Source organism: Bombina bombina, chromosome 1, assembly GCF_027579735.1.
Source record: "Bombina bombina isolate aBomBom1 chromosome 1, aBomBom1.pri, whole genome shotgun sequence".
Taxonomy (NCBI): domain Eukaryota; kingdom Metazoa; phylum Chordata; class Amphibia; order Anura; family Bombinatoridae; genus Bombina; species Bombina bombina.
This window is the reverse complement of record NC_069499.1, coordinates 797,363,166-797,378,106: the sequence shown is the minus strand read 5'-3', so window position 1 is coordinate 797,378,106 and position 14,941 is coordinate 797,363,166.

The following is a 14,941-nucleotide window of genomic DNA, read 5'->3' as shown; positions in this document are numbered from 1 at the left end:
TTGCCATCTACATAAACTAACCCCCTACTGTGAGCCCCTAAAACCGCCACCATCTAACTGATCTATCCCCTAATGTGAACCCCTAAAACCGCCGCCATCTACCTTATCTATCCCCTAATCTGACCCCTTACACCGCCGCCACCTATATAAAAATTATTAACCCCTAATCTAATCCCCCTATACCGCTGCCAGCTATATTAATATTATTAACCCCTAATCTAATATCCCTAAAGTAATAAGCTCTATTACCAGCCCTTAAAAGGGCCTTTTGCGGGGCTTTGCCCCAAAGTAAACAGCTCTTTTGCCCTATAACCTGCCCTCCCTACACCGCTGCCACCTATATTAATAGTATTAACCCCTAATGTAAGCCCCTTACACCGCCGCCATCTATATTAAAATTATTAACCCCTAATTTAATCTACCTACCCCGCCGCCAGCTATATTATCTATATTAACCCTAAGTATATTATAGTTAATATAGTTATTACATTATATATATTAACTATATTAACCCTAATTATATTAGGTTTAATATAGTTAATATAGTTACTATAGTATTTATATTAACTATATTAACTCTATCTAACCCTAACAACCCTAACTAAATTCTTATTAAATAAATCTAATTCATATTATAAACTAAAATATTCCTATTTAAATCTAAATACTTACCTATAAAATAAACCCTAAGATAGCTACAATATAATTAATAATTACATTGTAGCTATGTTAGGGATTATATTTATTTTACAGGTAAATTGTTAATTATTTTAACTAGGTATAACAGCTATTAAATAGTTATTAACTATTTAATAGCTACCTAGTTAAAATAATTACCCAATTACCTGTAAAATAAATCCTAACCTAAGTTACAAATACACCTACACTATCAATAAATTAAATAAACTACAAATATCTATCTAAAATTACAATTAAATAAACTAAACTAAATTACAAAAAACAAACAAACACTAAATTACAAAAAATAAAAAAAAGATTACAATTATACCTATTCTAAGCCCCCTAATAAAATAATAAACCCCCAAAATAAAAAAATGCCCTACCCTATTTTAAATTAAACAAGTTCAAAGCTCTTTTACCTTACCAGCCCTTAAAAGTTCCTTTTGCGGGGCATGCCCCAAAGAAAACTGCTCTTTTGCCTGAAAAACCCCCCCACAATACCACCCCCCAACATTACAACCCACCACCCACATACCCCTAATCTAACCCAAACCCCCCTTAAATAAACCTAACACTACCCCACTGAAGATCTCCCTACCTTGTATTCACCCCGCCGGGCAGAACTCTTCATCCGATCCGGGCGATGTCCAATCAAGCGGCAAAGAAGAATTCTTCATCCCGGCGATGTCTTTATCCAAGCGGCAAAGAAGAAGTCTTCATCCCGGCGATGTCTTTATCCAAGCGGCAGCAAAGTCTTCTTCCATCCGGCAGCATCTTCCATCAAGCGGCATCTTCAATCTTCTTTCTTCGCTCCTCCGACGCGGAGCATCCATCCCGGCCGACGACTGAACGACGAATGAGGTACCTTTAAATGACGTCCGTCGAATTCCGATTGGCTGATAGGATTCTATCAGCCAATCGGAATTAAGGTAGAAAAATCTGATTGGCTGATTGAATCAGCCAATCAGATTCAAGTTCAATCCGATTGGCTGAACCAATCAGAAAAGAGTTTAAAAAAAGAGTTTAGTTAGGGATGTTAGAGTTAGATAGGGTTATTATACTTAATATATATATAATATAATAACAATATTAACTATATTAACCCTAATATAATTAGGGTTAATATAGTTAATATATATAATATAATAATTATATTAACTATATTAACCCTAATATAATTAGGGTTAATATAGTTAATATAGTTGGAGGCGGTGTAGGGGGATTAGATTAGGGGTTAATGTGTTTAATATAGGTGGCGGCGGTGTAGGGGGATTAGATTGGGGGTTAATACATTTATTATAGGTGGCAGCGGTGTAGGGGGATTTAGATTGTAGGCAAAAGAGCTGATTACTTTGTGACAAAGCCCCGCCAAAAGCCCTTTTAAGGGCTGGTAAAAGAGCAGTTTTCTTTGGGGCATGCCCCGCAAAAAGCCCTTTTAAGGGCTGGCAAAAGAGCTGTTTACTTTGGGGTAATGCCACGCAAAAAGCCCTTTTCAGGGCTATTTGTAGGGTTAGACTTAGGTTTAGTGGTAGGGATAGTTTAGTATTTTAGGGGTTAAATAATTTAATATAGATGGCGGCGGGGTAGGGGGATTAGATTAGGGTTAATAATTTTAAAATAGATGGCGGCAGGGTAGGGGCTCACTTTAGGGGTAGGTAAGGTAGATGGCGGCGGGGTAGGGGCTCACTTTAGGGGGTTATAGATTTAATATAGCTGGCGGCGGGGTCCGGGAGCGGCGGTTTAGGGGTTAATAACTTTATTAGGTTGCGGCGGGGTCCGGGAGCGGCGGTTTAGGGGTTAATACATTTTTTATTGTTAGGATAGTTAGGGGGGATAGCGGATAGAGGGTTAGAGGTGTCGGGCTATGTTTAGGAGGCGTGTTAGACAGTGCAGGTGATTTCATACTTTAGTCAGGTTTTGTAGGCGCCGGCAGTTTCTAACGTGGCGCAAGTCACTGGCGACGCCAGAAATTTGTACTTACGCAGATTTCTGGACATCGCTGGTTTATCCGACTTACGGCACGTTAGCATCTGACGGCGCCGTATATTAGATAGCTCGAGTTGCGAGCTGAAACTGCGGGCGACGCGGGTTCCCTCGCTTGCGCCGCAAACTACGCCGTATATCGGATCGCGCCCCTTAATGATTGTCTGTGAATGAATGTCAATGTCATGGTTGTAAATGATGCCTGATGAGCCTGTCACATACCTACCAATATTTCAAAATTTGAAAGAGGGACACACCTGAGGATCTCTCACGGCACACTGGTTGAAAAACACTGATGTAGATAACCTGCAGAAATTGCCTCTCTAATTGTTCTATTGAGAATGAGTGTTATTATTTTATATTCCCTTCAAGATCTCTCTATTGTCATCTAGTCTCATGAAAGTTGACAAATATTTCCAAAAACTTTCTCCTCCTTTGAAAGACAACATGAGCTATAAATCCAAAGCAACTGAAAATAAGCAGCGACATGCTGTAGAACTTCATATGGAAACCAATCCCAGGGAGAGACTGGAATGGACAATCTGGGGTTTAGACTAGTTTATTGCAAGAACTTAAATATATATATATATATATATATATATATATTTTGCCTAAAATTGAATCTTTACAAGCTGGAGTTGATAGTTTGACAAGTGAGGTTAGGCAGTTCCCTGACGAAGTGCCGTACTGGCACAAAACATGTTGGATGCGGGTGAAGTTTTGTTAAGATGATTTTTACTGTCTGTGATGTTGTTAAACCTATTATGGTATTTTATAGGTACTCAAATAAAAGCTAAGTCTTTACTTCCACATGTCTTCGGTCCATTGTCAGTTGGGAATCCTTTCCATCTTGTATAGTAACTCATTTTAGGCAATTTTCTTCCAGACTCACTAATGCTGAACAACGTATTTCTGAAGTTAAATACGGGCAAACTGAATCAAATAACTCCCCCAGGCAACTCCTGAAGCAAAATAAGTTTCCTCCAAGAGAGGGTGGAAGATCTTAGAGAATAAGAGTAGCCGTAACAATCAGTGAATTGTTGGCGTACCCAAGTAAATTAAGAACAAGGCTCTTCTAGAGTTTACTGCTTTGACTTTCCCTGTTGGGCATGCCACTGTTGCGCATGCCTTCTTGTATTCTTCTTCTTGATGTGGAGAGAGCGTACTGTGTTGGCCCAGATAGACAACTTGATAATATGAATGGAAAACCCCGACAGATTATCTTCCAATGTCTGAACTATCAGGAAAAATTAGCTATACCTTGTGCATATCGTACACAGAAAGAAGTCAAGTATGAAGGACACCGCCTCCTAGTCTTCCAGGACTTTTCTGCTGAAGTCCCAAAAAGCAGAAAGGAATTCCCCCCTATTATATGAACAGGGCCGGCAAAATATTCATTAAATGCGATTCAAGGTAAAACTGAATTTAAATATCATTTATAAAAATTTGTAACAGAAGGGCAACAACTATAAAAAATAGTGAGAGTTGTCTTCCTGTCCTATTATAGCCAGTTCAATAAGTGTCAGAATGAACACACCAGTGTTTCTGTTTAGACTCTCAGAAAAGAACTCGGAATCCCAAACAAATGCAGACACGCATTTTTAAATTCTTTAAATTGTGATCTATTACCTGAAAACTTTTCGGGTACTGATACCTGTGGTTCTGGGTGAGAATCACTTTGAGTAGGTCGTGCTGCATAAATCTCTCTCAAACAGTCTTTCACTGTTTGATTCTCTGTCTGCAAATCCCTTATTGTGTGGGAAAGAGTATCCACCCGCTGGGTTAGGACAACAACCTGATTAACCACTTCTTGTGGATCCATGTTGAAGCTGAAAAAAATTATATTTACTCTTTTTTGGCTGGATTATTATATTACAACTCTAATATTCTTTAGAGGTAATTCAAGGCAAAACTGAATATAAATACCATTTATAGAAATTTGTAACAGAAGGGCAACAACTATAAACAATAGTGAGCGTTGCCTTCCTGTCCTATTATAGCCAGTTCAACGAGTGTCAGAATGAACACACCCGTGTTTCTGTTTAGACTCAGAATGGCAAGCAATAAGTGTAAGCTTACTCTCAGAAAAGACCTTGGAATCCCAAACAAACGTTATATCTTAGTTACACAGAATTATCAATCTTGCAGCTGAGGAGTATCAGTTAATTCATAATATTGAGACCCTATTATAAAGTAACAGATTGGAGATCACAATTTATATTAGGGAGCAAAATTAGTGATACACTTAGATCTAAGCTGAATACTAGAGAAGCGTTTGTTTAGTACAGATATTATGCAGGTAGGTGAATACTTCATGTAACAGATTAGTTTGCGGTATAAGGTTGCATAGGAGTAAAAGATGGAAAAGTCAATATCGTAAGTATACGACCTGAGTTCCTAGAGCAGAAAGGCTGTGGCGGTCTGTCAGTCTGATGAAAGGAATGCCGTCTGAGCTAGCAGTACCAACAGAGGCAAACTTCCAAGCGGAGAGGACAGGAGACTGTAGCTGATGATGTCACACGCTGAAGCGACTCTCCTGGCCAGCAGCAGCAGCAAGAATGATCCGTGCAACTTAGTATTAGATGGTAGATGCTACGTCTGGAGATAGCTTCAGAAGGTATGTACTAGGAGAGTAAAACAGAACTCAGAGCAGATAGCCTGTATGAGCTGAAGCAGAGAGTGGCTCACAATCTCAATAACCCAGCATGGAATAACAGAGGGAGGAGCATTTTATGGGTTAGTAAGAGACTTCAGTTAAAGGGCCAGCAGTAAATAATAGTAACTGACAGGAATCCTGACAATGGGCAAGATTTATCAAAGTGAGAATAAGAAAATTCTCACATTTGTCGTCAAAAAACCTCATACATGATATCACCATATTTATGAACAAATTGACTCATGACCATTCACAAGTCTTAAATATATGCAAATAAGTTGTCTGGAAATGCCTAATTCTTGTATTAATCTATATTGGCATTTTAAAATGCCCGTATATATTCGCAGTTCTCATATATTTATGAAAAGTGGTGCATGCAATATTCATTCGCTACCAGAGAAAGACGGTCAGATCTCCATCAGACAATGTTTTGCGCAATATTTCGTAGAATCAGATAAACTGAGGGTATCTTTCTGGCAGTCAAAAAAATTACTACAACTTACACAAGATCACCTGGATATTTTAAATGCCACCATCTCAGTTGCCAGATTGGTAAACACAGTTTAACCCCTTGTTTTGGGAAAAGCTGCAGGGCCTGATAGTCTCCTAGTAGAATTTTATCAACTGCTTAAGGCTTAAGTTTCCCCTATTCTCACTAAGCTTTTCAATAATTATTTTCAAGACAATTTACAAAACTCTAAAAACGTTTCCTCGGCTTATATTACCCTTATCCCCAAATCAGACTAAGATCATACCTTACCAGATTCATATCGCCCCATATCCTTACTCAATTCTGACTACAAAATATTTTTAAAAATCCTTACCTATCATTTAAATGCACTTCTACCATTATTGTTACACCCGATCAAACAGGCTTTGTACACAAGCGCACCTCTGTTGTAAATTTGAGACGTACTTAATGTCATTAATTATATTGGGAGCTCCAAAAAGGAGGACTGCGCAGAGAAGGGATCGGAGGCCTTTTTTACTATTACTTAATGCAGAGAAGGCCTTTGAGCAGGTAGAATGGAATCATTTGTTTCATACATTGCAATGTTTTAATTTTCAAGGCCCTTTCCTTAATATAATCCGTAATACATATTCTTCTCCTATTGCTCGTATTCTAGTTAATGGAATATTTTCCTCAGACATTTCTTTACAGAGAAGTACTCGGCAGGGATGTCCACTGTCGCCACTACTCTTTAATCTAGCCTTAGAACAGCTGTCTCTTAAATTGAGACAAGTGTTTCCTAGAGTCAACATTCAAGGCATTGCACTCCAATTGGCGTTGTATGCTGATGATATGCTTTTGTTTGTGGACAATCCTTCTGAGCATATCTCAAATATACTCCAAACACTATCTGATTTAGGCTGTTTTTTTAGTTACAAAGTCAACATGTCCAAATCAGAAATACTGTGGTTGAATTGATACCCCTGTCAGGTTACTATCTATACTTTTTTTTTATATATATATTTTTTATTAAGGTTCAATTCAAGGCTTACAAACACTGATTGTCATTTATACAATATACCAGAGACACAAAGAAAACAAAATAGTTTACAGCCAGTATAGGTGAGAAAAAATATAAATCTACATAATAATATGACAAATAGGAGTTGTAGTTTAAACATTGCTTACCCACTTATTGACTCATGAGGCCACTCTTGGACCTCGATTAACATGTACAACAAAAGCTAAAGTAGGTAGTCTGAAACCAAGGGAGACCACTCTTGGGTCCCAAATGGTGAACCAAATTTTATGAATAATAAGTATCAAATTTTCTAAATAGTAACCTTAGGGGTCAAACTTAAGAAGAACTAAAAAAATCTAGTACTAGATGCTTTTGGACCCCTTGCTATTGAGAACAATGGGAAAATGGATCAATAACTATCACATTAGTTTTAGAAGAATTTAAACGTGCTTATTCTTTACTATTAATGGGAGTGAGTAGGAGAGCTGTTGCTTAAGGGAGGGATTGTGGAGGTATAACATGTTGGTATTATCGACCTGTTATTAAGTACCAATACTATAAGGAGTCCTTATGTGAGGTATCAGATGTTATCTCTTTAATGATTTTGTGACAGGGGCGGTAGAAGAGGTCTAATTACTAGTTAGGAAAGAAAGCACTTGAGGTTAGAATCTAGTAAGCGCATGGCTAAATTCCAGGTCAAGGCGCATTAGGCTGTGTGCTGTAAGTAGAGTCGAGTAGACTAAATCACTGCTCTTAACTAATTTAAATTATATAAAAAGTCAGGGCCTACATCCCACCTCGGCCGCAGGTGTCTGGGCAGGTCCCATATAAATAAATATGCTGTGATAGTCAAAGAGACGAATCATTCCTACCCAAGTGTATTCCTCCCTTTCTACAATTTAGATATGTTTGAATATAGTATCCTGGTTTTGTGTTAACTCAAGTTATGAAAGCTAACATTTAATTGTAAGCTTAGTATATGTAGTGCATATGATCCGTGATTGAATTATGTAGCAAGTCACATGAGCTTTATAATTATCTGAAACAAAAAGCCTATCTACTGTGTATTGTCAATAATAGTATTAGTGAAACATATTGTATAGAGGTGTATGTAACATGATAACTTAGTTCATTATAAGGTTACAATTAACCCCACATTGTGAGACTGGTTTGCCACTATTTTCTAAGGATAGAGTGTAAAGTATATCCCACAGAGTATCACCTGGTAATTATGACTACATTTCACCCTAGATTCTAACAAAACTATCCACCTAATTACAAGCATGTATAACTATACATTTATATCTGCCTAATCATAATGCTAATCTATATATAAAAGGTCTGGGTACTTCTCAGAGAAGGATGTAACCTCTCATCAGGGGTACAAAAATAGAACAGGCTGTTAAAGGTCTATTTCTCTGAGGTGTAGTCATTAACCCCTTAATGACCACAATGTACCCTGTATGTCACTGGTCGTTAATGGTTTTTTCAGGACATAATAGCACAAGTCTAGCAAGAACACACTATTAATGCACTCCCTCCAGAAGGCTTTGTGGAATAGAGCAGTCTTAACGTTGGTGGCAAGACCGCGCTATAAAACAATCAAGTCCCAAAAAAAGGCCAGCGACATACAGGGTACGTCGCTGGTCCTTAAGGGGTTAAGCAACTAGTATTGGACATAATAATATGGCATATGTCTGTTTAGTGGAACATATCACAACAAAAATTATAACAACATATATAGTTACAACCAAGCATAGTAATTAAGTATATACTTTCATGTAATCTGAAGTCTCATGATATACAACATATTAATTGCTAAGTGGGTTGCTGACTTGCTAAATGTATAGAGTTATAACCAGGTAGATACCATGGTAAACACCATAAATGCTTGTGTGCCCTAGGTAGATCTAGTATAACGTAGTGTATAAAGATTTTAAATATGGGCTTAGTTGCTGTTAAATATGATAGGGGGCTTGTAAATTAGCAGTGGAGATGAATGCTTACACAACATTACATGTTTCTCTAGAGTTCCTCCACTAGATTATAATATCATTAATCCAGAGAAAGTTTGCTGTGTAAGTATGGCGCTCCATACGAGTTATCCAAACTTTTTAAAACGGATAAGTGAGTTCACTGAGGAGCTTTTATTTTAATCACGTCCATGTGTAGCTATGGAACTGGATGTTATGCTCATGCATTAGTGGGAGGTATCCACGATACAGGTAAGTTCTGAGAGCAGCGTCCTCTCAAAGTTTCACCCCACTCCAGTTCTTTGGGCTGTCAATATGCTTCTGCCCAATAGTGTAAGAGGGGCACTGGTCTTAAAATATATCCCAGACCACGTCGGAAGATATGGTGAGCACCCATGGGACGAAAGAGCTCCGGATGGTGCCACTGCCATCCAAGACATTCCAACAATTAATTATCTCCCGCAGATCTCCAGTCTATAGGAGTGAAGCAGAGCTCACCTATGCCTAATTCTTTGGTGCCGGCAAAAGGTAGGAGTGAGTGAATAGCTCTAACCACTGTATACAGGTTAGCGGTGATCGGGTTTGTAGTTCCAGCAAAGTCTGCTTTCCGTTCCTTGAAAGTGATCGCCGCAGGTTGATAGTGTTTCTATGTGGTAACGGTCTCCTCCACAAGGTTGGTTGGAGCTTCCGCAGTTATCCGCTTTTGAGATACGATCTGCTCTTGATCTATATTAGGTTCTGGGTCACAAGTCAGGGCTTGCGAAACACAGGTTCCTCTCAGCTTTGGTCAGTTATGGGTGACTTTGATCTATTGCCATAATTCTCTATGGACCCTTTTGTGATCGCGGGTTTGACGCTTTCTGCAGGTATCGATATTAGAAGAAGGTTGCATTGCTTGGTCTTTAAGTTCTGACAATGGTTTTCCATAAGCTGTACCATCCTACTTTTTCATCTGTCTAGAGCCTCCATACTGCTCTTAGTGGCTCAGGAACGTTAAGCCTTGTTTGCAGAATAGATTATTCAATTTTTTAATTAAGGTTCTTGATTAATTCTGTAGAACAATTTTATAGCAGCATAGAAGCTGCTCATACCCCGTATTATTACTTGCAGGGGGGGGGGGGTTGAGATCCTCCACGAGGGTTGCCGCAGGCATCAATGCTTCAGATTAGTTTTCTGTTGTGGAACTCGGCACATTTCTGGTATGAAAGTGTTCGGCAGGATCTGTAGAATCCAATCAGCAATGTGTACAAATTAGATGGCTTCATAGGTAATTGATATGTTGCAAATTATCAGTTGTTCACACACAGCAACTAATTTTGCTACCACTCAAGGTGCTGCCTGAAGACACGCCCCCTATTATCTATACTTTTACAGTGGTACCATATACCCTTACCTATTTGGGTTTTCACCTCCATAAAAATCCCCATAAATTATACCAATTGAATATTTCTAATCAGTGCCGTAAATTATATACTCAGATGCAGCATTAGAAAAATCTACCCCTGGGACCCTTGGGCTGCACTAGCCTGGTAAAGATATTCATCTTACCTAAGATATTGTATCCACTTCTCATGTTACTCTTCTCCTCTCTAGAGCCGGCATTAATTTACTGTCCAAAGCTACATGCATTGCAGCCAAAAACTCCCATCTTCCGTATCTGAGTGGTGGTCTAGGTCTACCTAATTTCAGGTTGTATAACTGGGCAGCTCTATTAAGACTGGTGAAGGATTGGCAGCTTAGCACTTCTCATTTCTGTGACTTAACTCTAGAGAATACAATTATATTACTCATTAATATATCTTATATGCCCTATGCATCCCTTCAAGATTTACCTCCAACTATTAAAAATAACAATGTGTATAAAGATCCTCTAAGAGAATGACAGCTGGCACATTAACACTTAATGCTTGAATATCCCTCTCCAGAATTCATCCTCTTGGTAGGAAAAAGTGACTGCCCAGCTGGTAATGACACTGCTCCTTTTCTTAGGTGGACAGAACTTGGTATAAAAAAAGTTTGGAGATGTATTGAATCCATTGTCACACACAGTACGGTCTTTCCAGGACTTACGTAGACAATATGATTTTCCCAACTCCTATTTCTATGCCTATTTACATAAGACACTACATAGATGGTCTCCAAAGACAGGACCCAGGGTTCTGGAATGTCTCCCTCTTCAAAATACCACACATGGCGTTTCAGATGGGTAACTTCTCTTTATCTGAATATTATTACGACAAGAAGCGAGTAAAATTCATGTTGCCTTATTAGACAATTTAAAAGCTAGAAATTGCTGTTATTATCACTTTAAAAGACATAAACACTAGTTAAGAGTGGGATAAGTCAGCCTCTTTACCTGTTCCACTCAGAGAAGCACAGATTAGAATGTAAATTGGATACTAAACAAATACTCAATCCCTTTCTTAAAAAATGGCAGTGCTTTATTAAAACGCTCTTGACAACCCTCCAGATCCAAATTCTTAAGCCATTTGCTCAGCATGAAATAATGCTGTCGGCCTTACTGTTCTAATGCTCGTGGGATATTCCACTATCAGACCAAACTTGGCCAGTAGTCTCCTTATCCCGGCATCAAGTTGAAATGATAGGGAATATCTCAGAGCAGAGAAAGTTTGCAAAATGAGGTAAGCGGTACTCACAATAGGCAGGGTAGTCTTTGGCGGCAACAGGTAGGGAATCCAGCGGTATGACAGTTCAAGGGTAAACCAATAGAAGGACCGGAAACAGGCAGGAATCGGCAACAAAGGGAATCCAATAATTACAGTTCAGGAATAAACCAATAGAATGGTCAGGAAGGCAGAGTTAGGTAACAGAATAGCAATCCAATGATTCAAGGGTTAAACAGGCAGAGTGGTCAGACAGGCAGAGTTCAGCAACTGTATGGCAATCCAGTACTTTAGAGGTTAAGCAAGCAGAGTAGTCAGACAGGCAGAGTTCATTAGCGTTATGTCAATCCAGTACTTTAGGGGTTAAGCAAGCAGAGTAGTCAGACAGGCAGAGTTCAATAACAGTATGGCAATCCAGTAATTTAGGGGCTAAGCAAGCAGAGTAGTCAGACAGGCAGAGTTCATTAACGTTATGGCAATCCAGTACTTTGGGGGTTAAGCAAATAGAGTAGTCAGACAGGCAGAGTTCATTAACGTTATGGCAATCCAGTACTTTAGGGGTTAAGCAAGCAAAGTAGTGAGACAGGCAAAGTTCAATAACATTATGGCAATCCAGAATACAGTAACAATCACACCCAGGAGCACACTAAGTAACACCTATACTTGGGCAGTGATAGGTAGAAAGTGAGCAACTTACATAGGCACAGGATTCGCGCCACAGGAGATCCTGACTAGCTTCAGAATGAAAGGAGTGTCACCGCCACACACACACAGTAGCCAACTCTCCCCTAGGCAGTGAGTATAACAGCAGGCGCTGCATCCCTAGCAACAGCTAGAGCGGTGCGGCGTGACATAGCCCCCCTCTCAAGGGTTCCCTCTGGTAACCAGAGTCGGTCTCAAAGGATGAGCAGCATGGAATCTGGAGACCAAAGATGGAGCATGCACATCACAGAGAGGAACCCAGAAACGATCTGCTACAGAGTAACCCTTCCAATGTACCAGATACTGCAGTTGTCTGCGCCTGTATCTGGAGTCCAGGATTTTAGCAACCTCATATTCAGGGTCACCACGGACCAGGAGCGGAGGAGGAGGAGCTCGGAGCCGGGTATATCTATTCTTGATGTAATGCTTGAGTAGTGAGATGTGGAAGCGTGGGTGTATGCGCAGGGTTTTGGGCAAGGCCACTTTGAAGGCAACAGGAGACAGTCTTTTTAGGACTTTGTAAGGACCGATAAACCTAGGCCCTAATTTGTGACTGGGTTGATGTAGGCGAATATGTCGAGTAGAGACCCAAACACATTCACCTACTGAGATGGCACGTACAGAAGCTCTATGATGATCAGCAAACCTCTTGTATCTGGAGACAGCTGAACGGAACTGAGAGCAAATACGTTGCCAATGAGTGGTGAGATTAGTAACGTGTCGGCCTGTAGCAGGAACTCCTGTGGACTGAGCAGGAAGAGGGAAGATACCAGGTTGATAACCTGCTGTGGCTTAAAATGGAGAACATCGTAGAGAAGAGTGCCAATGAGTGTTCCTTGCCAGCTCAGCTAGGGGTAAAAACTCAGACCAGTTGGTATAGAGACAATTAACAAAGGTTCTAAGATAGGCCTTGAGATCCTGATTTACTCTCTCAGTTAGCCCATTAGTCTGAGGATGGTAGCCAGAAGACAAGGAAACAGTGGTTCCAATCAACTTGAAAAAGGCCCTCCAAACGGTAGAGATGAATTGTGGACCTTTTTCGGAAACAATATGCACGGGAATGCCATGAGGTCGTCCCACATGCAAGAGAAGAAGAGACAATAATTCTTGGGCAGAAGGCAGTTTCTTTAGGGGTACAAAATGAGCCAGTCATGAAAATCAATCCACCACAACCCAAATAACTGTATGATGGTCAGAAGGAGGAAGGTCCACAATGAAGTCCATTGTTATGTGTGTCCATGGTTATGTGTGTCCAAGAATGGACAATGGTTGGAGCAAGCCAGGAGGCAAGGATCGGGGAGTTTTGTTGGCAGCACAAGTCGTGCAGGCTTTCACATAATCCTGAGCGTCAGACTTCATAGTAGGCCACCATACATGTTGAGAAAGAAGCTTAAAAGTCCTTATCAAACCTGGATGTCCTGAAAGTTTACTATCATGAGCCCAGGAAAGCACAGGAGTGTGTAGGTTCAGAGGTACAAAAAGGATATTGGGAGCCACAGGGCTTTAGGAGGCTTTCTAGACTGGGCACGTTGCAGTCTTTGAAGAAGGGTGGTGTTCAGTTGAGCAATATATGTTGCCCTTTGCACGCCCTGCAGCATTGTAACCCATAAGTGTCCAGGAAAAGATAGCCGAGTGGGAAACCCTATGTTCACGTTATGTTTCCTCCAAGGGGCTATATCTGTGTTTTGCTTCACTTGTGATGACTCCAGAAATAGTGTGGCCTTGCTGCTGTTGGCAAGAACCACTTCTCTCCAACACTTTAAACAGATAACATACAGGGTACATTGTTTGTCCTTAAAACTCAAAACTGCAGTTGCTATGTCAAGCGGAAAAACCTTGTATTTAAGATATTTCTGTTGCAATATAATAACATATCAGCAGTCTAAAAAGTCTAATATTTTAATACAAATTGACATAGATTTCTGCAATTGTTTTTCAATAGCTAAACTCCACCCACTATTTGCCTTATTTAGAGTAGCCAATCCAGGCTTAAATCTGCATTTAACATTGCACAAGAAGTTCTGGTGAACTTCTTGTGCAATGCCGCCCGCTGCAGATTCGCGGCCAATCGGCCGCTAGCAGGGGGTGTCAATCGTATTGGATCAGGCAGATTGATGTCCGCAGCCTCATAAGAAGCGGACCAGTTAAGGAGCAGCGGAAACAGGGGCATCAGGGGCCTGTGCGGAACTGCTGATTTATGTAGGAAAATCCATCCCAAAATGTATCTATTAAGATGTTTAGGATACATTGCACTAGTGGTTGATTGGTGTCCCAATGTAACTTATGTGCTAAAGAATTTTTAGTGGACAAACATTGGGTTTTTACTGATGACTTGTATGCAATTAAGAAGCTCTTGTGGTGTTTTCTAGAAATTATGTTCACAATCAAAACTCTCTGTGTAGAAAATTTTTCCACAGAACATCTTAACTAACAGTGTTTACACTGAAGCAGGGGATTCTGGGTAAGGATATACAAATCAGCTTCACAATGTCTCCCTTTTTGCTTCCAGATATCCATTTTAAGCACAGATTTTCTCATGTCATTTGAGCATGAGCACAAGAACTTTATATGCCCAGTTAAACCCTATCACAACCATATTTTAGCAGAAGTTAAGAGACCTGAAGCATGTCCAAGCCTCTCTAACACTGAGACAACATATATAATGATCCCAGAAGAAGCACCTTCATCTATTTTAGTGATGTATGTACAGTGGGTATTGCAAATAATCACCCCTTTAAAATAATCACATTTTGTTGCTTTGCAGCCTGAAATAAAGACAGACACAGTTTTTGTTTATCCGGTTGTAATTACTCAGTGCAGCTTGCAACATCCAAGTGAAAGATATAACAC